This window comes from Aphelocoma coerulescens, chromosome 4, assembly GCF_041296385.1.
Source record: "Aphelocoma coerulescens isolate FSJ_1873_10779 chromosome 4, UR_Acoe_1.0, whole genome shotgun sequence".
Lineage (NCBI taxonomy): Eukaryota > Metazoa > Chordata > Aves > Passeriformes > Corvidae > Aphelocoma > Aphelocoma coerulescens.
In genome coordinates, this window is record NC_091017.1 from 23,881,939 (window position 1) to 23,909,091 (window position 27,153).

The following is a 27,153-nucleotide window of genomic DNA, read 5'->3' on the forward strand; positions in this document are numbered from 1 at the left end:
AAGGAAGATAAACTAATACAAAAGCACTGCAGCTGATTTAGACACCAGATTATAATTCTTGTATGGCTGCAAGCAAATAACTGAAACTCTAGGCTTCTGTTTCCCATACATGAACACAATGAGATAGTTTTTCTTACTTTCAGGAGAGAAGTGAACATTGTTCCTCAAAAATGTCTCGTGTGTCATTTATTCCTATTGTATGGGGTTTTTTGGGCATTGGGTGGGGGGGTTAAGCTATGTCATTTATAAGCATCTTTGTGGAATTGTTTTCCAGGCCAGAGAAACAAAGGTCTTTGCTTGAGTCTCATATTGGAATTCTTGAATTGCACATTTGAGCAACTTTACCTGTCATTTAGTTTAATGGAAAGTTTGCATGGAAAATTTTAGTTATTTTATAGAGGATACTGAAGAATTTTCTTTTTGTCATATAGGTTATTTCTACATTTAACTTCTGGCACTCCATTGCTGTGGATCTTATTAATGTTGCGTTACGTGAATTTTTCAAATTTCCATATAAATGATATATTTTTTTATTGCAAATGGTTAGGTTTTGGTTTTGTATTGATGGACTGTACGAAGTCTTCCAAATGTGGGAATGTGTGTTTGTAAAACATTACTGAACAAACTGTTGTAATCCCCCTGTCTCCTTCCTACAAACATCTTCCAGTTTTACCAGAGGTAACAAAAACATTGTGCTAAACGAATTGGAGCTAGTTGAGACCACCTCCCATTTCTAGGTTTGTGTTTGATTTTGGTCATGTTGAATTAGAAGCAGAAACTCGCTCAGTGAAGGAATGCAGGGGAAGTGCCTGGGTCCAGATATTATGCTTTCCTCCCATACCAACCTAGGCCTCCGAGACAGAGATCCCCCTTTCCAAAAACGAGACTCGGACAAAGTGCAAGCTCCTCATTTCCTGAAATCTCATTGTTTAGGCCAACAAACAGGCAGGTCAATGTGCACGTTGCAGACCTGAAACTGAATACCACCTCAGTTTCTCTGGATCAATGGGTGTAATTTGAGGCTTGTGGTTGCCTGTCCAGCTTGGAGAACCAGCACAGAGAACAAAGGCTTAACACCGGGGCCTTCAGATACTTGAGCAGTGAAATAGTGTTGCTGCTGTTCTCTTCTGCTGGCTTTTGGTTCAGGGCTGTACTGTTTAGGTAGGCTAGGCATAATCTCCTCATGATGGTTATGCCAGCAAATTCTCCTAGAACACAGGCAGCTCATGCTGACCCTAGGTAGGTTAGTTGAAGAGCAAAAACAAAACAACAAAACCAAACCCCAAACTAGGAAAGAAAAAATTATCTGAGTTCTGCAGATGTTCACTTAGACTGTTTCTTAAACAAAGCTTCTTGGTCTGACTCTGTCAGTCTCTCTGTAAAATCAAGTCCTCAAAGAGCCCTCAGTGAACAATAAATGAAAAACTTGGCCCAAGTCTGGCACTAGATGCAGATGAAAGAGCAGTAGATGTAACTGGCTGTGACACCTAGCAGTATTTTCAGCATCTTGTGTGAAAGGTTAGAGCCCATAGCTTCTGCCCTCAGTGAGAGATGGCGCATACAAGTGTGGGCTGTCTTGACTGGAATGGTTTTGCAGTGTGGCTGCTGCTTTTTGGACAGGGAGCCTTTTTTGATCAGTAGAAACTCGGGCTCATAGTGTTTTGTTTAGCTGCAGTTCCAGGTGTTAATTTATAATTAGGCTTCCCTGAGCATTCACTGGGATGTAATCAGATCCATACTTTTAGGGAGTATGGGGGTTTTTTTGCATGTTTTTACTGAAGAGCCCATTAGAAGTTAATGGGAGTTGAGTGCATCTTGGCCCAGTCATGCACCTCTTCCTAAAGCACCTAATTCAATTGATTGGGGTGTTTAGTGACAAGAAATACAGTATCAGCAGGACCTTAACTATTTAATCTATCTAACCACAGCATGAGTGTTATGAGTAATGCGTGGAGGTAGATAAAACCTCTAACATCTCCATGTCTGAGCAGGAACACTGAGAAGGGAAAAAGGCACTCATTATTAGTATGAATATGCAATATTGTACAATTGCTGCTTGGTATGTGCCACATAAAATATGTGCCACACCATGAAAATAGTTAGAATTTCATCTGTCAGTTTGCTCAAGTGTGACTGAATTCTAAAACTTATGTTAAATATACAATATCATATGTCATTGATTTATTTTTCTGCTCTGTTGCAGATTATACCATCTTACTTAAACTGTGAGACAAGAATACTTTTGAAAATCAGGATTTCTATCGGTAAGAACTGAGTTAAGTAATTTTCTTTTTATAAAGACCATTGTTATTAATAAGCACCATCATAAAGTAAACACAGAATTGTTTGCTCTTCATGAACTACACTTTGAAAAGCTGAAGAAATATCATTTGAGGTGCTCACAGTGATACAAGCTGTAGTAAGCAGGATATTTGAGAAAGACAGATGTCTTTCTCAAGTTTGAATGATGTTAGTATTTTGACTGCTTAGTACCTAGGATGTCTATCAAGAAGGGATTTGTGAAGAATTGTCTTCTGACAGAAAAATGGGAGCCAGTTGAGAAAGTGGCTGGAAGTAATGGGCACACTGACACCAGGTGTTGGCAGCATGACTCTGGTGCAGGCTGCTTGTCATTGTCTGTCTCATATTTTCAGATAAGCACTGGGAGACCTAAACTCTTGTTCAGGAAATGTCCCCAGTTCCCTTGGGGTTATTGCTAAATAATTGCGTGCCCAGCAAGTTAAGTTGTCATTCATTGACTGATGTCTCCCCTGGGGTAAACAAGAAGTAGATCTGCTGAGCAAAAAATCAGCAGCTCTTTGTTTAAACAATCTGTTAAAACTCCTGCCTTGTGCTTAAGGAAAAAGGATTTGAGTCTTTTCAGGAGATTGTTGAAAGATTAAATAATTACTCTGTTTATAATGGGAAAACTTCCACTTTGGTGGGGATGGTGTTGTAAAGCCGTATAATCAGAGCTAATATAAAACCAAAATGTGAGCAGTTATACCTTATCACATTATGGAGGGGGGGAGTTGTGCATTTTTTTGCTTCTAATGCAAACTGATACAATGCAGGTAAGCAGTTCACTTGATCCCAAGTAAAGGAGAGAGTAATATTTGATAGATGCTTACAAAATATATGAGGATGTCCTTTAAGTTACGAATGGTCAATCCACTTTTCCAGACCACTGATGAAAACTTTGTGAGCTGTTTAACCTACAGAGCCCTTGCCATCCTTTCAATTTCTTCCTTTTGTATACATCTATTTCATCTTAGAGCTTATAAACACAATACTGGAAGTTGTTGAAACTGGAGAATTAAACATTTTTCCATACGCAGATAGCACTTCCTGACTGAACCATATTCTCTTACCTTGCCTCAGTGTCATAAAGAGCCTGAAGTTGAGAAATTGGGTTGAAGTTCCTTTGGGTTTACATTCTTGGAACTTTTCCTAAAGCAATTTCACGACTTAATTTCCATTTGGTGTTAGAAAATTTATAAGACTCTGGTGCTTTGTTACTTATACCTAGATTTTGAAAGGAAAAAGAATGAATGCCTGTTAAGTTTAAAATAAAGTTGTAGCTTTTTCTTATAAAAATGGATGTGCTAACATTAAAATGCCAGTAAGTTGCATGGAGGTATTAAAAAAATAAAAAGCTGTGTTGTCTTCCAAACATTATAAACTAAACAAATTAATTAAGCATAATCTTTTCTATGTTAATCTTTATTTATATAGGAACATGGTATATAAGTATTCTTAGGACCGTTAAAATGCTATTAATTTTCTGCATTCTGTCCCAAAGCGTTGTCCTCCCATTCTTGTAGAAAATGAATCTTTTTATTATCTGTTCAAGAATGTTTTAAGCTGAGTTTAGAAATATTTCCTTTAACAAAGAACTTTTTTTTAATGTTGTTTTTTTGAAGCATTGTAGGATTAGTAATCTATTCACCATATTTAACTACATGATAGCAAATGCTGTTCCTGCTTCTACAGTATCCAAGTTAGTTATTTATCTGCCTGAATCTGAAATGAGTACAAAGATAATAATAGAACCAATGTAATTGTGTGGATGTACACATCACTTTTGGTTGTATATCTGCATAGATGTAAATGGCTTTATTGCTTCACACTAAAGACCTTTTGAAGGGTTTTGGATTACTCTGTGCTTAAATGCCTCCCTGGAGGAAGGGGGTACCTTGGACATCTTACATGATGTTCCTAGTCAGTTCAATCATTTTGGGGGAAAAAAATTGCCTTAGTAACTTAAACACAGAAAAACCCCATGAGTGGGTCCATGCTTTCTGCATGTAATTCCTGTACTATTCCTTGTTTTGGGAATTATGTTTGTGTAATACAAAACATTTGAGCTGGCATGTGCTGCACTATAGGCATCTGGCTGTAAAATGCTACAGAAGATTGTCCACTCTTTTAGCAGTAATTTTTTTAACACTTGACCAATTCAAATTGAGCTTTGAAGTTTTAGGGACTACGTAAATTGTGAATGCCCTTCTTCATGTGATGGTTGAAGTAGCTCCAGTGAGTTGTTGTGGTTGTTTCTGCCACCGCTTTACCAATATAAGAAATTGTTGTATTTCAAAGGCTGAATAGAAATATTCAATTTGTATACCTGCACTACCATTTATTACTGGAAAAAATCGGTAATAAATGATAGAAAAAAAGCAATAATAATTCTGGTGCTTCATGCATTGCATACCTGAAAAACCCATTTAAGCTTGGTTTTGCTTTGAGAAGGACTTTAAATTAGTTATTGTTATTCCATGCATATTTCTTCTATGGTAAGAAGAAATAATAATAAGCCATAACATCAAACCTAATAACTTCATCTGAAATAATTTTTTGTTAATGTTTCCCATGGAACCAATGCACCTGAGAAAAGGATATGGCAATATGGAGAAAATTGTTGCTCTATACCCTGGGCTTGAAACCACTCAGATTATTGAGCTGTCTCTTACTTCAGCTTGTAGTGAGTTGTCTTAGGGAGCACAAAGCCACCTGAAACCTATTTCTTTTGGGAAGCAAGGACCAGAGAGAAAGAAGACCAAGGTAACTCTCAAGTGGTTTAGCTTTGTAAGCTGGTGTCACAGACAGGGTCATGAGAAAGGCAGTGATAGTCCAAGGGAAATGCTAGGAGGGTGGGATGGGCAGAGGAGAGCAGAGCACTGTCTTCACTGGCAACTGTCCTTTGATCTCAGCTGTTTCATAAAACTTCTCTTTGCAACTTGGTGAGGAATTGTCCAGTCTGATGAACATGGCAGAATAAAGGGGTGAGTGTCTTACTAATGAGAGGCCCCATGAAACATCTCCATCCCACTAGCTCCTAAAGAAAATGTGCCCCGAGCCTTCCTCCAGCTCAGATCTCTTTTAAGACTTCTGTTCTTCCTCCTTCTGAATCCTTTTGGCAGATTCAATTTACGTCATGCTCTGGGGATTTGATTAATTTCCTATTATTGTCCGAGTCTTGCAAACCCCTGCACTCAAGGATGGCAATGGTGCTGTTAAATCTTGGTATAGATGAGTTCTGCTCCTGCACATTCAACCTGTGGCATCCTTACTGTCTGGGACCATCCACCCAAATTGTGTTTGTTTGATGAATAAGTGGCACCAGAATGTGAAATCTATCCTGTTAGCAGAGTGAATAAATTTAGTCAGTATAGAACTTTTAAGCCGTTTTTACCATATGCCTTAGGATCATAATTTAAATTAAATTTGCTCAAAGTGGAAATCTAGATTCAAGCTGACATCATAACATATGACCTCCACTAGCAATGAAAATTGAAAACATGAGACAAGAACATTAATCACTGAATAGTTTATAAGCTGCTCTGAATCTTCATCTGAAATGTTAATGCTATTTTATTATATCCAATAACAGCTTAAAGTAAAAATTTATGAACACTGTGGGGTGCCTAAGATAAGGTATTCAGACTCATTTTATCGTACCCTAGCTCAAATCCTTTGAGCCTTTAGTGAAGGGCACGGAGCCACTTGCGTGCCAAACCTACTGCTTTTAGTGCATGCATCACCTCCCCCTTTTACTGGGACTGGAAATGTGAGCAGGATAGTGGGGATAAGGTCTGGCAGCTCAACTTATGTGAACCCAAATTTGTTCATACATACCCAGTTGCAGCAGGAGGTGTTTAATGGCCTCAGCATCAAGTGTCTGTGAAGTTTGGGTCATTGTTTTCTGGGGGTTTTAATTCTTCTTAGAAGTTTGAATTTTGGATTGGAGTTCTGATAGTAAGTTTTAATTTTTTTTTTTTTTTTTTTTTAGAGGTAGCTGTAGTAATAATGTTGAATGTAGCTGAATGTGGAGTATACTGAGAGCAGTATAGCTTGTGCAAAACTGACTAGGGTTGTCATCAAACAGATTTTTTCAGATGACTTGACGGAATTGCCACCTTAAACCAATTTGTAGTTTCATTAATTTTTTGAGTCTTGATGTATTTTCATTGATTTTGGTTTTTTGTACCTGGTATTTTATAATTAGCAGGTACAAAATCTATTTGATGGTTTGAAAAGGAAAAAATTTAAGAATGTCTTTTTAACTTGATCTCGGATTTATAATGCTTTGTCTGTAATATATTCCCTTTACATCATCAGAGTAACCCAGAATATTCAAAATTTGGTGTCATATTATAGTTGACTTTGTGGAGTGTGGAAAAACACAAGGTAAATTGGATCACTAGTTTTCAAACTATCCACTGCTGCTCTTTTTCTGGGAGAGCTTCTTTGTTCCTATGTAGCTTGAGCCAGTGATTTAAAAATAGATTTAAATGCTTTTATAGGTGAAAGTGAGCTTAATTGACAGTGAGCTGATTGTAGCTTTTGTATTTTGCTTTATTGGGTGGTTTCAGTAGTAAACTGAATTTATTGAAGTCAATCTATGAAATTACCTTAATTGCCTGATCTCAATATTTTTAAAGAACTCCACTATTTGCCTGTTTTTATTTTAATGTAAGGTATATAGTGCAGCTTGTATATGTGTATTGTTTGAAGGCTTTGAATGGCCTGCCTGTCTGATCCATTTTAATAGATTCCAGCCTTTTTCCATGACATCATTACTGTAACAGACTTCCTAGAAAATATGAACAGCTGCTGTGTATTTTTTCCTGTGTTTGATATTAAAACTGTAGCAGCTATTCTGTTCTTTACAAATGACAGCAATAGGCTTGTCTGATGTAAAACAAAATGAAAAAAAGTCAAAGTAAGGAGCTGTGATACTGTTAACAGGCCAGTAATGTAACAGGTCCCCATGTATGAATCATTTCATAATGCAATAAGGGATTACTTATGCTGCTGTCATACTGGTCAAAGGTTGGTCCCATTTCCTTCCCCCCTCCTCATGAACTAAACTGTGCATCATTAAAGATGATGAAAACAGTATTGTGCTCAGCTTCCTGGACCAGATGGCAATTTGCATGAAGAATTTTATTGTATTTTTTTTTTTCCCTAATATTCTTATGCAGACTGTACATAGAGGTTTTAAAGTTCTTTCCAGTTCAGGTCAAGCAGACTTATTCCTTGTTTCTCCGTGCAGTGTGGCATTCAGGGATAGCTTAGAGGCCACTTAACATGGAGCCTGGAATATTAAATAGAACTAGGAATTCATCCATCTTGTTGGTACACGTAATTTTCTATCTTGCTCCATCTGTAAATACTGTAAATAGCTGAAAGGTGTCAAAGAGGGGTGTGGACCTTTAGATCCATTGTGTGCCATCTGGAATACCTCAGTTGGAGTTTTAGTATCTTTTAGACAACTTGTGCAAACCAACCATGACATCTGCTATGTTTCATGCCTCAGTAGCTGCATTTGACACAACAAAAACAGCAGGTATAAAGAAAACCTATCCTTTCCATGGCTCTGAATAGAAACACACAACACTGTGTGGCTGATTTAGAGGCCAGACAAGTCTTAGAGTGTGACATGGCCAGGAGACAGCTCATCATCCATTAATGCTGTTATCTCAGTCCTGTGTCTGTTGGAGTGCCTTCTTCCTCCATTTGAAAATAAGTCACCTGTGTATTTTCTCCTGTGTGTGGGGAAAAAAAAGCAGCAACTAAGAACCTTTCTTCTTTGTGAATGTAGTGGTTTGATCTAAAATACTCATTACTGTTTATCTTCTGTGAGATAAGAATTAGGAGAAATGCAAAGCAGGCACCAACTTGAATGAATATAAAGAAGTTTATTAACAGACCTAAAAGAAGAAAAGAAAAAAAAAATTATACCACCTTTAGAACTCTCCTCCTCCCCCCACCTTCCTCCCTTCTCCCACTGACAATGTAAAGACAACCCTTAAGATGTTCAGTCTGTTTACCACTTCCATAATAACCTTGTTCAGTCCATTTAGAAAGAGAAGTCTCCTTTTGCTCGTGCTATGAAAACAGTATCACACCGAGACAGCCACCCACTTCCAAATATTGTTCAGTCCATTTAGGAAGAGGAGTCTCTCTGCTTACGATGTGAGTCCCTTCCCCCGACTTGCAGCTTTTCCCACAACTGCTTTCGAGGGTCCACTCTTGAAAGTTTTCTGGGGTACAATTTTAAGGTTGAGCTGTTCAGAAACAAAAAAAAACAGAGGCCCTTCTCCTTCCCTGGGAGCAAAGGGTCATCTTCATCTTTAAGACTATCTCTGGAAGCATCTCTAGGAATTGAGGTTTTTCTCCTTTCCTCTTTGGAGCAAAAGTCCTCATCTGGTTCATCTGGTTCATCTCTCTCTGTCCAAACTTCTCATGAAATTACAGCTGCGTCAGCATCTGCCTATCTCAGCGCAGGTGCTTCTGCTTATGAGTTGAACACTCCACCCCCCATATCTTCATGAAATTACAACGGGATACTCTGATATATCATAGCTTCACAACAGACTTTCAGCTTTAAGCATCTCCTCTCTCTTCCCTCAGGTTTTCAGTTCTTCACAGCAATAAAAGGGTTAATCTCACCTCGGCCTTGCAGCTGGAATGTGGCTTATCGCAGTTGGTCACCTGACCTCTGCCGGACAGAGGTGCCGCTTTGCTGAATCTCGGCCGCAGTGGAGGGGGGGGTTCCGAGCCGCTCCGGCTGCCCACGGCAAGGCAGTGGGGGGGGTTCCATGGCTGGAACAGGCCCATGGCTCCAGGCTGGCCGTGGCCCGGCCCGGCCTGGCCCAAGCAGGGCCTGGTCGGGCCTGCTGGCCCCCGCACGGGGCCTGCAGCCACCTGTCCCAGCGCCGGAAACGAGAGAGAGCTTGGGGGGGAGTTTGTCTATTCTTAAGTGTGGATCACAGAGGCGGTCACAGCTTTAAGTGGCTTAAAGAATTGTCCATATTCAAACTGGCCAGCTGATAGGTTCTATCAGGTCCCAGAGGAAGCTGTAAGCACCCCTTAGCAAGGACATCCCTTCCGGGACTATGCTTGCTAACCTATGACAGTGAAGCAGGGAGGTGGTCTGTGTGCCAGGTGTGTAGCTGTGAGCTGACTGAAAAGTGCTCACAGAAAATCAATACTAACCTTGCAATCAGAAGTTAGATGAGGATGGGCTACATTGCTCCTGTCTGTGGTGTTCATCAAATGGTGCCTGATCTGCAGAGCATGTAGAGAAATAACTTCATGAACAAAATAACTAATACCTTTTGGCAATTATCGGTTACAAACCCTTCTTCATCTGTTAAGGACTTCATGAGAGGCTGCTTGACCTGTTCTCCATTCATGTCCTCAAGCAGTCTTGAAAGCACATAATACATAAATAGTATTCATTCTAATATTACAATATTACAAGAATAATATTAAAAAAATATTAGCCCAGGTGTGATAGAACACATGATAGACCTTCCATAACCATGGAAGGTCTAAACCAACACTGAGTATATAATGTGTGTTGCCTACAGAAAAAATCTAAGGTTATCCCTTGGAATGTTTCATGCACCGTGGTACTGAGCAACTAATGGTTGATATCTGTGGCTTCTGGGCTGTACCACACCCTGGATGGGAAGACAGCTTCAAACCACACAAGCTCTTTTGAAGGTCAGCTCACACCAGGGTGGCATGGTTAACAAAAATGCAGTCTTATTCCAACGTTAGACAGTTTCTGAAGCTCATTTTTTTTGGTCATCTCCTTGTTTGCATTGAAATGAGTGTAAAAGTCTGATATTCAGTGGAGCAAAATGTGTGTCTCATTTTCAGTTACTTTTTGCAGGTAATTATAAAGCAAAGTGAAGAAACAGCATGTTATGTATAAAGTATTTTGAGACTGTAGTTCTTGTCATACCACTTCTGCTTTGAGGTAAAAGTCTTCTCATTACCCTAAAATTCCCCAATATGGGGAAAGCTGTAGGGACTTACTGGTACTGATTTTAGCTTACTGTTTTTCTTTTTTAAAGGATGCAGAAATTACTTTCTTCCTTCCCCTTCTCTCAACCCCTATATCGTTTTCAAAACTACAGTCTTCTGGTATTGCATTTCTGGTCAGTCTGGCTTATTTCAGGTGTACAGTCAGGCTGTGGATTGTTTTATTAGTTCATTTCTGTAAATAAACTTCTTTAGAAAATTGTTTTTCCACTTCCTGCCCCCAAAAGAAGGTTCAAGAGAATAATTGATATTTGCATAAATATATATTAATAGGTTTTAAATATATGTCAGAGATAAATATTTGCCAGATCAGCTTATAAAAATTCTGCTTAAAAAAAAAATCTATTTTGTAGCTGTTTTTTTTTATTTAAAAAATGCAAAACATCAACCATCCTGTAGAGATGAAACACTTTGTGGTGAAAAACAATTTTGCAGTCATTGATACGTATGAACCACAATATATAAAATCTCATGGAATTTTATAATAATTACCACATCCGTTCTGGTTTGTGTGGCAAAGCAAAACTGTGGAGAAATTCCACTGAAATTAATGTAGTTAATCTATAGTTACACCACTGAGTCAAATAGTAATATGGATCATTCATTTGTAATTTGAATGCAAACAAATCTGTAAAATAAATTTCTTCCATTCTTCAGACATGTCATGGAAAATGTTTTACGTTTTGCTTCATAGATGTCTGAAATAAAACTCGGAATATGTCTTAGTAATAGCAAATGTCCAAAAAATGTAATTAAATTAAAAATTGCTTAACTGGCTTTCTTATTGACACCCTTCTTGCAGTGAATATGCTCACCTGTGAGAGAGCATAGAGAGCAGTGAGGGGTATTTAAATATGGCCTGTTATATAATAAATAACAGTGTGTTTTAAATTGAGGGCAAGAACTGATTTTTCTCATTTGCCGTACAAATGCTTTTTCAGTTAGATTTGTGCTAAACTCAGTGGTGGACTATGCAAAGAAAAGTATGTCTTAATAAGCTGAATGTGATCTTTCAGGTATTTTTGCATCTCCCAGCAGAAGTGCCTGCCCATGCAGCAGGTCAGTCAGCTGCTTCACCTGTTCCACCAGAAGTACTCAGAACATCAAAGTGCGGAAGACACAAAGGCCTTCCTTGAGGCCCGCAGTGCTTGAAAGGCTTTACTGGTTTCCGTGTTTTCCTTTCTGCTATGTAAATGTGTATCCTCATGATTAAACCCTTTAGGGTGTAGGTCACATGTGAAAGTGTCATTTCCAGAGATGATTGGTAATAACAGGACTTGGAACGATTTTTGGAGTGGGGATTTTTTTCAGTCTTCATCACCATCAGCTTGACACTGGCCCATGTTGGCAATGAGTATAATCTATAATGAGCTATTGCTTTTAAAAATGGCAGCCTTTTCTCTGTGATATCAGTTGATGCCTGTTAGACCAAATGCAGAAGTCTGTACTGCAAATCATCAGTACTAAAGTAATTGTAATAGTATTGCTGTTTCAGCCATGATATTCAAAGACCGGTGAGGGCAGCAGAGTTTGCACAGAGGGGTAATATCTTTTATTGGATGAACCAATATAGTTGGAAAAAACAGATACTTCAGACAAACAAATCCTCCTTCAGGACAGTGCAGGAAAGGCTTTCCTGTGCCCAGAAGCTTGTCTGTTTTTTCCAACTGTATCAGTTGGTCTAATAAAAGATATTGCCTCTCCCTGTAAACTTTGCTCAATCAAAACATGAGCATTTCTGTCAGCCCTTTAACAGAAAAGCCTGCAGCAGCATGGGCACGGTGCTTTACTGGATTTTGTATGGCCTACTTTTACTCCTGCTTTACCTGCCCTGCACTTCTCAGAAATGGGGTAGAAAGGGATAATATGTTCAATTAAAAAGATGACTTTTTAGTCATTGACTGACAAAGCTTGTCAGAGTAGTTGGTTTATTCCTTTCCTTAGCTTTAGCTTTAGCTTTCATTTTTGGTGGAAAGGAAATTTTGCCCTCTATGGAGTCTGTTTCTTTCTCCTCACTTGAGAGATGTGGGTCCTGTAGCTCCTGTTGGTGCTGATCTTCCTGGTGTGGTCAAGCCTGTGTGTTGGAACGGTTACAAAAGGGAAAATTTTTTCCTGGCCATTGCTCTGCTTTTCTGATGAGTCTGATTTTGTAATATGCTTAGGTCTGTAATGATAATACTCACCCAATAGCTGGTCATAAGTCTCTTGCTTAGATTTCAGAAGGTTTCTAGGGCTCTCCTTGCAGAAAATAGAAGACAAAAATATTCGGTGGCTTGAGAGGAAGTGTGTCTAAAGGAATCTGCTGTAATGTAAAAACAAGAGGAGCAGTGTTTCCAGCTAGAGCACCAAACATCTTGGAGTCCACTGTGGAAAATGTTTATAGTGTTGTATAGTTTTATTAGCACAGATTGAAGGAAAACTGCTTATTGAATGACTTTTGGGGACTAGATCTTGTACCAGTGGACTGTCGAATAGTGGTCAAAGAAAACCTCTCTCTGCTGTGGGGTGGGAACAGGGAATCTGTAAGGAGTACTCAGCTTTCTTGTACAATATACAAGGACAAATGCTGCTTTCAGACTCACTGAGGGGAATTGGGTTGCAATGCCAGGAGGCTGTGCGGGTGCCCTTGGGCATGCAGATTATCAGGCTCAAGGTACTCCCAAGTCCTTCCACAGGGACACAGTGAAATCAGTGGAGCTGTTGCCTTTCCACTCCTCCGTTTCCAAGATGCCTTTGTTTCCAAGATGCCTTGTTTACTTGGGCTGGTTTTTAGCTGACATCCTCTTAGTTGTGTTTTGCTCAGTGTCTCCTCACTGTGGTGGGCAGTAACGTGCAGAGCAGTCTTTTGTCTGCACCAAACCATGTGTGATAACTGTAGTGCCTTTACCCTTCTTGGAAGGATTAATCTCTTCTCAAGCAATAAATATTATTAAAGCACCAAAGTTCAGTAGCAAGACCATCAATTTGTCTAATTGTCTTAGGCATCTTCGATGCCTTTATCGTGCTGTAGCAATGCCAGCTGTTGCTGAAGGCTGTAGCTGCAGGGAGAGCCTTGGGCTGCTCTGGAGTCCCAAGACAGTTTGGCTTTTACGCCCCTGCAGCAAGAGAACAAATAGTTCTCTCTGCACATTGCAGAATGAGGTGTGAGTGAGCTGTCGTGTTGTCTCAAGGAACTGGACCAGAGAGTGAGGCTGAAGCCAGGGCTTGAAAAATGTAGCCTGTGCCTAAGCGCCAGAGCGAAAAATAGTTGGTCTGGCATTCTTCCTATTGTGTTCGGAAGCAGTGACTGATGAGGACTTGGATTTGAACATGAAAAAAAGGGATGCCTGGATGCCTCTGTGTTAAATCTACATGTAGACCAAAAATGAGAGAGGAAAGAAAGGTGTGAGGGAGAAAAAGAGAGAAGTGTGTTTTGTCAGATGCTGCTTTCATGCCATGTGTTGTGTCCCTTACTCTTCTGCCTCCAGAAGAAAGGCATATGCCTTGTTTGGTCTCAGTTGGTGTGATGTGGTCCACTTCCTCCTGTAGATCACTAAGTAACTTCAAAGCCTTTAGCCTCAACAGCTTTTACCTCTGTCCCTCCAACAGACTGATTTTCTGAGTCCTTCTCAAGTTACATGTGCTGAATTTCTCCCTTCCCACCAGCAAGTACTAGGATTTTTCTGGCTGTACTGCCACAGGACTACAGTGAGTGCAATGAGTGTCAGGGTGGGATTATCCTTGACATCAGCATTCTGGTAGGATGTGACAAATTTTCCTGAAAAGAGCCTAAATCCTAATGTTCTGTAGCAAAGAGGAGGAAGACATCCTTCTGCTTTGAATTCAGCAGTTTTCATTGCTGCTCCATCCTTGCAGGCAGCTATTTCTTGATGCTCTTGATGCATGGTTCATATGAACAGCCATGAGCTGCTGCAGCTTGGCACACATCTCTGCAGCTGAAGAGGTATCCAAAAAACTGTTTACTTGCTTGCAAACATGAGAAACCAGCTATGATGTTTACTGCCCATTTGTGTTCGGAAGATCATTTTGCAGCCAAAAGAAATCTGAAAATCTGGAGACACTTTGGCATTTGGCTAGCTGAGTTGGTGGATAGGTTGTTTTCAAGCCTTGATTAAAGCACAGTGTGTTGGTGCACAATGGTGGAGAAGCAAAACAATGTAATTATAGTGTGAAGTATTGATTAGGAGCTGAATACTGATAAATATGGTGACATGCCAAAATATAAGGTGAAAGTCTGATAAAAGCAAATGAATGGCACCTTTTGCCAAGAAAAGTCAAGGGGAGAAACAGAAGACGTGACCTGAATCAGCAGAGCAGAGACACTAACACAGGCAGGTAGGTGTAAGGTCTGTGTATGTGGGACAAATCAGTGTCATCCAAATCTCTCTTTAAAAAGTAGTGTAACACACAGCTACCACCATGAAAGCTTAATGTGCAAGGTCTGCTGTAAATTACACTGCAGTGTAATGTGTACAGGGACTCTGAATGCTGGAACTGGTGCCTCCCTGAACATAATTTGAGGCATGTGTGGTAGCAATTCAAAGATAGAATTTCTAATATATGTAACTCGTAGTGTAGTCTTGTTGACTTTTGCCAAATCTAGGCTAATAATAATAAATAATATTTAATTATTTTGGTGATGTCATAGCTTGGAAGCCAGCCTGTTGAATCTGAATGGCTTTGTGATGATAAAATACAAGCATCAAAAATTGAGGGACCAGTGAGGTTGGCATGGAATCTGCTTGGTTTGCAACTACACATGAGTTTTCATGTAACTACTCTGAAGGTTGTGAAGACTGAAATAAAATCCACTGAATTTGTTCTCTTTGATAAGTGAAAGGTAAATATAGCTCATATTATTTTAACTTTTTCCAAGAAGAGTCTCGCAAAATTTATCTCTTGTCCTTATCCGTATCCCCTTGACAAATGTTTCATTTCTAGATTTTAGCAGTTAGCTTCATTTCTCTGCTGGAGCAATATTCCTTTCTTTTTTCTTCTCCACATAAGTTAGTAGATGGGACTTGCCTCTAGTTGCTGAGTTTTTTCACACATACATTAATCCTATTTTTTAATATTTGCCTCCTGCTAACTCTTCAAAGATTTTTTTTTTTCTTCAGATAGCTTTTAAAATGTTTCCTCTTCTTCTTGAGGATTCTCCATCATGTATCCTCATATCACTTTGTACTATAGACACAGGAGCCTCACTCTTTTCCACAGCTGAGCACACCTTGGGCTTTAAAGTATTTCCCCACTCTTTATGCATGCTTCCTTTCTCTTGGTTGGGAATTAAATGCTTTAAATCTCTCTTCTCCCATGTTAATTCTGGCTAAGTTAATTGGTGTTACTCTTTTCCCTTAGTAAATCCATTCATTCCAAATTCTTCAGCTGCCTCTGAAGAATCTTAGAGCCTCTTCTTCTGGGCAGTTTGCTTCTCTTCCATCATGGGTGACTAAATCTTTCCCTTCTTTTTCTGGTGATAATCCAGGAGCTACCTCTTCTCTGTTCTTCTCTCATCTCTTTCTTTGTTTTAGAGGAGATAGAAGTGCTTTTGTCTAATGTCAGTTCAGTTAGGCACATGTTATCTAATCAGTAACATTTTCTGGCGATTCGAAACCTGCTGGTTCCAGCTGTGTTAAGTATCTGGCATTTTTCCTTTGGGCTCCATATCTTTCTCTCATTGGAAGGGGACATAATAACCCCAAACACCTTTCTATCACAAGATATTGTGACTGAAATTGCTTTTCTCGTCTCAGCCTCTGGTTGCAGAAAAATGTAGTTGTAAGTTTAAGAAATGCTATCTTATTTTAAAAACACATGACTCCTTACATACTGCATTTTTTCAAAATATTTTTTCCAGACAAAATAGTTAAACTGTATGTCATTACCAGTATATTTTCATTCAGAATTTTGCTTATTCGTAGCTAATCTTTGAGCTGTTTTATTTTTAGTTTAATGATGAAAGCATTTTTCCTCAAGAAAAATAGTTCATAGTCAGAAAATAAACTAAAAATTTATCATGGTCACCCAGAAGTTAAAAAGCCTTAAAGCTAAGGCTTGAAGTTAAAAAGAAGGTGCTGGCATTTTCATTCTCTATTCTTGTGTTTTGCAGTAGGAAAAATACCAGCTGAGTGTCAGGCTTGGTTAACTGTCTTAATGCTTTTGAAACACTCATGACTGCAAAGCAAAGTGTTCAATCTTAGAACAAAGAGTAAAAAGGCAAGATATTTCATACTCTTGAAAGATTTTAATTTTATTCCTGCAATTTTTTTCTGTTAAAAGATGCCACCTTTCTTCCTCCCAGCTGAATATTTTTGTGCTGACACCTTCTTGTCCACTTGAACCAAAGCTGCAAACTGCACATCTGGCTGAGCCATGTGTGTTTGCTGCAGGAGAGATGAGACACCCAGGTTTTTGGTCAGAGGTTCTGTGAAGCTGATATATGGCACAACAGATGAGGCAATTAATTGTTTTGAGGTTTTTTGACTCGCTTTTGAGTGCCCAATTTCTTTTGACTCCTACAGCTTGAACATTTCTCAAATGCTATGTGAGATATTAATACAATATTCCTCTGAGACTGGTTTCCCACCAGGATTTTGTGACTGCTATGAACATCTGTAAGTCCATCCATTAGTAATGTTCAATTGCTATTGACCAATTCCAGCCCAGCTCCTGTGATGTTTGGAAGTACAAAGACAGTAAGTTTATGCAAGAAAGCTAGAAACTATGTGAAAAAGAGATATAGAGGGTCCAAGTAGTATGCCCCTTGAATTTTTGATATGCATGTATTTGTATATATAACTATATATAACTATATATATATATATATATATATATAAACTCTATCTCAGAATTCTGAATTCTCTTTACAGTTACTAGTTGTGGCTTTTTAAGCGGCAAGAAAGCTACACAAACATACTTTCCTATGCTGCTGGCTTCACAGATACCTGGACAAAATTTGCTTGCTTGTGTTAACAAGCAAATACATACAGATACACAGCTTTTAATCAGTTACATAATTACAGGGAGAGAGAGATGTTCAACGGCTTCATTTTTTAACCCCATGGGCCATAATTGGCTTTCTTGCCACATGTTGTTTGTCCTTGCTGTGTAGTCATAAAATCACTTTCCAGCTACGTGAAATGGGACTTGGAATAGGTTTCCCTCTTTTTTTGGCATTCTTTTCAGTTACTAACCAGTCAGTAAAGGTTTGGAAGTGATATAGGCATAATGCAGAGAAATTGTAAACAAAAATTTGTTTTTTGAAGGAATTAGCCAATGACTGCTCAAACTTGGAAGTCTCATTTTTAATAATTTAACAGAACACATGGATTTGTGTTCATTACATTTTATCCCTTTGCAAAAACATGTTGGGAAGAGTGATGGAGAATGAGTCCAAGACTGTGAATAATTGTGGAAATACACATACCTGACTGAATAAATTATGATCTGTGGTCAACCAAAAAATTGTGGTACACAGTGAAAATTTTTCCATTCATTTCTTCTGTCTGTTTGTCTAACCCATCATTTAGATCAGATGCATTTTCAATGTCTTTATATAGCTTATTTTGGAAGATTCTTTTGTTGTCAATCCACCTGCCCTTTTCCATAGCTTTTTTCTTTAAAAAAAAAAAAAAACAAAAACACCAAGCTTAAGATTAAAAGAATCTTTGGATTGCTGAACTAAATGATTTTGTTAATGTTTGACTAATGAGAGGAATTTTCACTGGGATGAGGTAATTCTCAAATTAATAAAATCCATATAATCAGTACTGAAGAATGAGTGACATTCATGGAACAGTAACTCAGAGAATAGAAGAGGTTGAGGAAGCAACATAAATGTGAGCCATTAATGAGCCCTGGTGGCAAGGAGAGCCAACAGCTTCCTGGGCTGCACTGTGCTGCCAGCAGGTTGGGGAGGGGATCCTGCACTTCTGTTCAGCACTGCTGAGCCACATCTGGGGCTCTTGGGCCAGTGCTGGGCTCCCTCATACGTGAGAGCTATGGACATAGTGAAGCCAGCCCAATGAACGCACCATGAAGGTGTGTAGGGGACTGGAATAGCTGTCCTAGCAGAGGGATTGAGAGCTGGGACCATTCAGCCTGGAGACAAGGAGGCTCAGGGGGACCTCAGTGATGTGTACAAATATCTGAAAGGAGGATGCAGGGAGGATGTAGTCAGGCTCTTTGCAGTGGTGCACAGTAATGGGAGGAAAGACAGTGGGCTCAAGCTGAAATACAGGGAATTCTGCCTAAACATAAGGGAGAGGGGAGAAGTTTTTACTGTAAGGGTGCTCAAACTCTGGCAAAAGTTGCCCAGAGAGGGTGTGGAGTCTCCATCCCTGGAAATGTTCAAGATCCAACCAAAACCCTCAGAAATCTGCTCTAGGTGACCCTGCTCTGAGTAGGATAGCTGCATTAGATTCACTCCAAGACGCCTTAAAGCCTCAGCTATTGTGTGGTTATATGAAATAATAAATAAGTTTGGAGTTTTGTCTTAAAGATAGCTATCTTATTTCTCAGCAGAGGTGACCAAACAATTTATTGGGCTGATCTGAAAATACTGTAAGTAATTATCCTTTTCCACGATAAAGAAATATGTTACCATTTTCAGACTTGAACCACAACAATGCAAAGCATGGAAACTTAGTTTAAAAAAAAGTAAGAGCAGCCTTTCATTAATTAAGACACTGTGCATTCCTAGATAATGTGAATACTTAAGAGTAATTGAGATGGTGCTAAAATTGTTTTTGTTGTTGCCAATGCAGCTTTTGCAATGTTTCATCAGTTGCTTTCTCATGTTGTGTAATTTTTAAAATTACTTTGCATTTATATAAGTGGAAGTCATCTTTTGGTTAGAAGTCATTCTTCTTGTGGGAGGGTCTGAGAATGTAAAACAAGGAGCAGTAGTGTAATATAAAGTTGATTTGAAGCCTATTTCAAAATGGTGGTGGTACTTAATCTCTAATTTTCATGTGATCTCTGTAAGTGGATCAGTAACTAACTGTAGAGTGGGTCAAACGCTCTCAAGTGAGACTGCACATCTTGGACCTCACTCAGATTTCATGTCAAGGATAGACCCAGTGTGCCCCATGTTGCTCCTGCATTTGGAATCTTGGCTTTCCAGAGGAAAGAAGCTTGCCAGCATGGAAGGATCAAAACTTGCCATGAAGTCTTGATGCTGTTAACATGATTTATCACAAGGTTATAGAAAAAGTTGCTGTTAGATTAGTGTAAACTCTGTGTGGTTCTATGGCTGTCAACAGCAGAGTCAGTGTGGGATTTTTTTTCTGGATAACATAACCAAGGATAACATCTGTCCCAGTAGCAATAAATCTTAAATCAGGGGACTGATACATTAGAATATCTTGCAATGATGTTTACATTACTACATTCATTGTGTGAAGAAAAGGAAGGTGCATGAGTTAAGTGTAGCTGGGGAAAGGAGAATATCCCATCAGGATGATCAAATCATCAAAGCTTCCACACTACTTGAGGCATGCCAGACTGTGGTTACTACCTCTACTAGAAAACTAATTCTATTAGGACTGCAAGAAAGGAATCAATTGCATTTGTCTGAGAAGCACTTAGGTAGTTAGTTTGGCTTTCCCATGCATTTGGAGTAGTTCTTATTCTTTTATGTCATATTTCTCCTCCAATGAACTCGTCTTCTGACTGTCACACATATGCCTGCAATATGTATTATAGAAAGAGTTTGACTCTAATCCAAATATTTAGTCTGATTCAAACAAGCCCAATTCGCTGCATATCATTACCTCTGTTTTCCTTCTGCTGTGAGTAGTGTAGCTGTCCAGCAGCTTGCATCCAGCTGTGAGGGCAGGCATGCAGCTGTACAGCAAAGACCAACACCAGAAATAAAATGAGGCACCTACGAGAGATGTGTTTGTAGATAAGTGGCATAATTTACTCTCACAGTAAATGAAAACAAACCATCAGCACCTTTGAGTTGGTGAGCTGCCCAATGGTGAAGTTCAAAAATAGCTGCGTACGTTAAGTAATGCTGGCTGAAATGGATGCGGCCTCTTGACTTGTTTGCTGTTTGTTATGGCTGTGTGTTTTTTTTAACCAAAGTGATAAAGTGAAGACATGATGGACTGCAGAACCTAAGTAAACTCACTGTTGCTAATGTTCAGTTCATTTGTGCTCACTTGTGCTACAGTGACACTGGCATACAATGCCATGAAGAAACAGGTGCTATTAGACATGTTCTCCCTTCATTATTCCTACAGGTGTTTTACTATGCTTGAGTACAAGCTCTGCACATAATATTTTTCAGAAGCGTTTTAGAAACTTTGGGATATCCTATTGTTTCAGGATTTTTTAATACTGAAATAGAAGGTTACTGATACATTATATAGTTGCTTTTATTATAGGAATGGATCACTTAAGTATTAGCTCTGATATATGTCAGTCTTTCCAATTAACTGTCATTAACTGCTGAGTATGGCGGGTGCTTTTTTAAATTTAACTCTACAGTCATATGTTCTGAATATTTCTCTTTCTGTCTCTTCCTTCCCAGTTAATCTCTTCCTCCTGTACAATATGTTTCTAATCCACTTCTTAATTGTGTGGAATCCTTTTAAGCAATTTAAATTGTGATTGTTTTCCTTCTTGTAGCCATTAAGAGACAGTTATCTAGCACATAGTTTGTTAAGTATGGTCTTAAAAGCAGTGACTAATTAACAATGATTTAGGATGCAGCTGAAAATATTTATACAGACTGACTTAAGGCAGTGTATTTAAATGAGAATATTTTCTTGTTCTAAATGAGATTAGGCTTGTTTTAAGAACAAAAAGGGAGAAGGGGGGATGCTCAGTTGTATGGCTTTTGAGCTGACAACTTGCTGGTGGTTTGCAGCAAAGTGGGCTCTTCACCTCGTTTTTTGTCTTGTGCTTCAGGGCAACATTTATTCCCTGGGAGAGCCAAGGCTGCTGGTTTTGCACAAAGAAGATGGAAATTATTAGACTGTGTTGTTGTAAAGCTACACAAGTGTAGTTACAGTTCACCTCAATGCCTTGTTTCTTGAAAATCTCATTTTTAAGGGGAATGAGTAGCTTGCCCTACACAAAAATTTTATGGAGCAGCAGAAATTTTGATGCAGCATTTGTTGATTGTGCTGCAATGAACAGAAAACTGAAACCACATTCTGCAAATTACCTGCTGTGTGATGTCTTTATATTTTTAATGGTCTTCTCTTCAAAAGTCCTCTTACAGTATTGCTTCGGTTGAAAAGAACAAATAGGCTATTTATTAAGTGTGCAGTCAGTAGCATTTCAGGTAATAATGAATAAGTGCTTACAATAATCTATCAACAGTAAAGGATTTTTTGGAGTCATGTATGATCTTCCTGTCTGCTCCCTGGAGTCCAAAATATTTATTACTTGGAAACAAAGACCCTTAGAGTCAAAGGTAGGCAATGGCATGCTGAAAGAGCAAGAGCACTCCTGTAAACAGGAATGTGGTGGAGAGTTAATAATGGACCTCTAGAAGGGCCCACTGTACATTCAGTGTTCTTTTCCCACCCCATCCCTTCTAAGCTCAGAGGCAGTTCCCTCTGGCCACTCTCCTAAACTGAGTTCATGCATCACCATGTATTGTACATGCATTCATTAATGTGCAAGGAGTGCAGTGCTCTTGCATATGTGTTTTCACCAAATAAATAGCATTTGGTTCTGCTGTTCAAGCGTATTGTTAATTACTCTGGGTAGATTCAATGTTCTGTGAGGTTGGACCCTTAAATGCTGCTTGGGTGAAAACTGTTCTTGAACATGTGAAGCCCTTATGACAGCATGGCCCCCATGTGGTAGAGCAGTTATTGTTGAGAGAGTGACCTTTTTCATGCTGTAATTCCTCAGATGGGACAGACATCATGGACAGGCATATTTAAGAAAATAACAAAAATTAAAAATTAAATTGGTCTGTTTTCCATCAGCTTCATGAGCATGTCGTGGTTTAGGAGTGGCATTCTCCAATTTAGTAATCCCAGTAAAACCACAATGCCGCTCGCTCTCCCTCCTCCAACTGAAAGCACAAAAGGCAAAGATCGTGGGTTGAGGTAAGAACGACTAACTGGAAACAGCAATGAGATATGAAAATGGACAGGAACAGTAACAATATTAATAACAAAGGGTATGATACAAGGAAATGATTTACACTTAAACAATAAGGGACCATTTTTCCCATCATGCTTCCTCCTGTCAGAAGGAACACCCTTCTCCCTGGAAGTGAGAGTCCCTTACTCCTGACCCTGGCAATGAGGAGGTATTAAGTAACATCTAGGCTTTAGCCATGCCCCCCTCCTGGCTACCAGAAAAAATTAACCCTGTCTTGGCCAAAACTAGGACAGAGCAAAAGCTAACAATAGTTACAGTACAGATTCACAAAGCTGCAGCCAACTTGAAAAATTCAAATTTTGTTTTACTTTGAGTTGCCTACAGATAAATTCTTCAAAGCTGAATAAAATTCACTGTGATGAGTGAAGATTATTAGAGTGACTCATAATGCAAGGATGAATGAAATATGGTAGAGATTCATTGTGGTGTTTGGCATTTGTGCAGAGTTTCAAAGAGGCATTCTGAAGGAGGAGAAAGAAAATTGGTTGTTTTGTTTTGGGTTTTTTTACATTTTATTCCTTCTGGCATTGCAATACTAATTTTTTTGAGATATGTTTTATTAAAACAATTTCACAGTCACCACTGACAACCCTGTAAGATTATCTGCCTTGCATACCTAAATAAAAGTGAAATCGCTGCTGCTGTCAAACCTGAGAAGGAGGAGATGGCATGGTAGCTGAAGAGATCAGAGTGTATAATCAAGAACAGACTAATCACATAGGTGTTGAGGGAGAAAAAACTAGAAACCCAGAATCACAGGAGCTTGAAGTTCAGATTTCACAAAACTTGATTTAGATTTTCATTTTCCAGAAACAAAACAATGTGTGCAGCCGTGTGCAATTTACTGTCTGTAGACTATTTTCCCTCAGATTACTTTGCTGGAATCATAAAACTTTGTTCCTTGAAGGAATGTGGAGAATCCTGTGGTCTTCTTTATAAACGAAGAGACCTTTTGTGGTTTTAGTATTTCCTCTTTGCTTTTGCAAGCCAGTTTTCTTCAGTGATAGTAATTCTGTTTGTTCTGTGTTTAATCAATATCTGAGGTGCTTGTTAAGGATGCTATAAACTTTGCAAGTAACTGGTGATATTTTAGTTATGACTAAACTCATATTTTTGAACTTGGGAGGAAAATTTAAGGAAACATTTTTTTAAGGAAGATTACACTTTCATTACAGTTTGTAATTCAGGTGGAATTAAAACTTTTAAACATGTGCTGCACTGAATTTCTAGAAAGGAGTTTGCCTTTATAGAGTTCTATCTGTATTCTAACCAAATTTCTCACATTGCTTTGTATTAGGTATATATATATTCCACAGATGTGTGTCTGTATGCATCTAAACAATTACAAGGGCAATTGTCTGCTTTCTTTTGCTGGTTAAGAGGAAGATGTGCAAAGACCAAGGACCTGCTCCAGAGTGCCCTTCCATGGCAGCAACTCCTTTTTTTTCTGTTTTCTTCTGTACATTCCTAAAGGAAGACATACAAAGGAATACATGTAATCCAAAAGGAATACGTGGAGGAATGTGTCATCTAAATTTAGAGTGTTGAAAATTATCTCTGCTAATTAATGATTTCACACATTTGCTTTCCTACTGAAGGTCTGCAACAACTCATTCTGCCCTTCTGCCTTTTCTCCCTCACTTCCAGCATTTTTCCAGGTGTTCGTTCATATGGACAACTTTTAAACCTGCATGAAACACTAGGAAACAGTGACATCTTTGAAAAATAAAAGTGAAATCATTAACATGATCAGTTTGCCTTCACTGCTCAGTCATTTAGTCCTATAAATCCTGGCATTATGGACTGGATTTGTTCAGTGAAAAAGAAATGCCACTTGATTTATTTTCACTATAAGAACTCACCATCCTGTGCATTATTGTGAAACCAGCTCTTAGTGATAACAGATCTCCTAATTTTACCAGACAGTCAAAGATGATTTGATGCAGAGAAGTATCAAAGTGGCAAGGTACTGGTAACAGTTTTTTAACCCTACAATAAATATCACACTGATGCTTAGACTATGTGGTTCAAGTTGTTTGCTGACCTTTTATATGAAATAATTCAACAAGAAGGCATTCCAAACAAGTCATCCAGAGGTGTGTCCCCTTTGTGTTAGCTGTCTTTGGATATAGCTGTGTCTTCTGTTGCTTATGGCATTTCTGAATAGGGAGGCACAGTGATATAGCTGAAAGATTACGCTTGATTTACTCTCTGATTAAAGAACTAAACTAGTTTTAGATTTAAAAAATGAATACTACATATTTTGACTAACTTTGTTTTTAAAGAGTGGCGTCTCAAATGAGTGTCAGCCGAGTGAGGAAATGAGAAACATTATTATAACTAAACAATCACTAGGGCATTGGCCTGCAGTTCATCAGTTTTAAGAGATGAGGATGGAATTTTTTTTAAGTGTAAATAGTTACCCTGCTATAGTGTGTTTAAAACTATTCCTTATGCTTGACCTCAGGCCATAAAAGCTCAGGTATGCACCAGCATCTTTTCCCACAGTTCACTAAAAAGGCTTTTGACTAGACCTACAGACAGCCTATCTTCTTTACTGAGAATCCTCCTCCTCTGACTTCAGCCTTCCAAGACTTTGCAAGTTGTTATTAGTGACCCAAGTGTTATCTCAACCCTGCTTTCCTTATTCACCAGTGAAGACCAAAATCCAATCCATCACAGCATTTGCATACATGTAAGAATAACTCAATGTCTTTAAATGTCTTTCCCAAAAGCACACTGAAGCCATCTTCATTAGTGTCTGTAGCGCTGACAGACCTTCCTGCTGTGCAGAGCAGGCTGTGATGAAGACTGAAGACTCAAACTCAGAATGACCACAATTCCACATACATTGCATTTGAAAATGTGCTGGCCTAGATGACAGATGTTGCTATTCTTGTGTGGTTAATATAGGTTTGTCTAAGCTTTAGCTACATTATGAAAACCCTCAGAGGCGCTTATTTTCGTGTTTTTCTTGGCTGGATGAAAGGTAACACTACAGAACGTTATAGACTTTGGTCTTACTGCTTCAGTCATCTGCTCAGCTCACTCAAAGTTTCATTTATTAAGAAGAGATGACAAGAAAATTTTCTGAAGGATTTCTGTCTCGCCTTTCCAGTTAAAGGGGAATGTAAGCCGTTTTTTACAGGGTGTGACACACAATAGCTAATTCCAATATATACATCTTCCTTCTTTAAACTAGGAAGTGTAAGTACTGCCTATGCAGATAAAACTTCTGTGATGTTTTTATAGGATGCCTTAAACTTCTAATTTTGGGTGAACTTCAGAAGTTAAGGAGAAAAAAAACCCATCAGAGTCAGAAAGTAGAAATAGACTCAAAATAATTCAAATTACCTATCTTTTACTGATTCATTTACGTACAGTACAGGGTTGTTGGATGCTGGCACTATGTTTCTGTAATGCAACAAGAACCTTCAGGTGAGTATTGACCACTGAAAAATCGGAAGACAATTACGGTCATGGTGTACTATATTATTGTACTTTACACTTCCTTTCCAGAGAGACTAAATTCTGGAACAAAACTTTCTTAAACAACTGAAGCCAAACTATTTAAGCTCTTTGTGACAAATACAGAGGAGGTATCCTGCGGGAAAATGGTCAACAGAGAGGTAGAAAAACAAGTCTACTGTTAGTAGAACTTTTGGACAGCTTTAGGTCTGCAAGCCCCATGGGTTTCTTGAACTTATGGGATGAACTCTTAATCTACATTTGGCTTTTAGCATCGACTTTTTTCCCTATGTGGCAGGACTAGCCAGGGAAGAAGTCTTCACTTAATTGAGGATAAAATTCACTCATTCATTATATGGAATAAAACCACAGTATGCATGAAGACACAGATGGAGATTTTCATCTAGTAATGAAATTTTATATAAGGTGTTTGAGTGTTTGTTGAGGCACAATATGTCAAGGTAGTTTTCAGAAGATTTAAAAGTAATCTTGCAGACCTTTAAAGCTATTTTGTGGTTTCAGAACTTTTGGCTTGATTTACTGAATCATAACTGATGTAATGAAAGAAAACAGAATAAGATGCTTTTAAAAATACACAGAATATTTGAAATATTTTTCAGTATTTAAACTGGTTTATAGTTGCAGAAACCCAGGCTTCTGGGCACAATTTGGATTTTAGCGTCTGCTACAATCTTTCAGTTTTATAGCATTACTGGAAATAATTTTTCCTTGCTGCTGGATGCATTCCTTTCTTTCTTTCCAAATAAGTTGAATCTTTCACACTGCTGGTTTTCTTTTTTCAAGTTACTTATTCAGCAGGTTTTTCCTTTCTTTAAGTCAGACTGGGTGATTATGAAACTTTGATATTATTTATCTTGCTAAAAGGTCATTTTGGAACTGTGTTGGTCCATACTGTTCAATTACTGTTCTGTGTCCCATGGGGATTATCTTATGTAACTACAACAGCTTTGTAAAATTTATGGTAGTGTTGGCATATTTCAAGTAAGCCTGTTACCTCTGATTAACATTAGTGTTAGTTCTAGATTTAGGCTTAGCCAGATTGCATTTTAAGACTTCGCACTTAACTGATGTAGTAACAACTGTCTCATTATCAAATTGCAGTTGCTGGCTATGCAAAATGCAAGCAAAAAAGCAGCAGTAATAATGCAGTAATAAATTCACATTTTTCTTGAGCTATTCTTTTACAAACTG

At 38.5% G+C, this 27,153-nt stretch overlaps 1 protein-coding gene across 10 annotated transcripts in view; it reads left to right on the forward strand.

Annotated features, from left to right (window-relative positions):
• Positions 1–27,153, forward strand: part of BMPR1B (bone morphogenetic protein receptor type 1B) — a 258,012-nt gene that overhangs the window by 98,990 nt on the left and 131,869 nt on the right. For all 10 annotated transcript variants that reach the window (XM_069013108.1, XM_069013102.1, XM_069013107.1 and 7 more), the window contains one exon: positions 2,204–2,264. The gene's annotated coding sequence lies outside the window, so the exon portion shown is untranslated. The remainder of the gene's footprint in view (positions 1–2,203; positions 2,265–27,153) is intronic.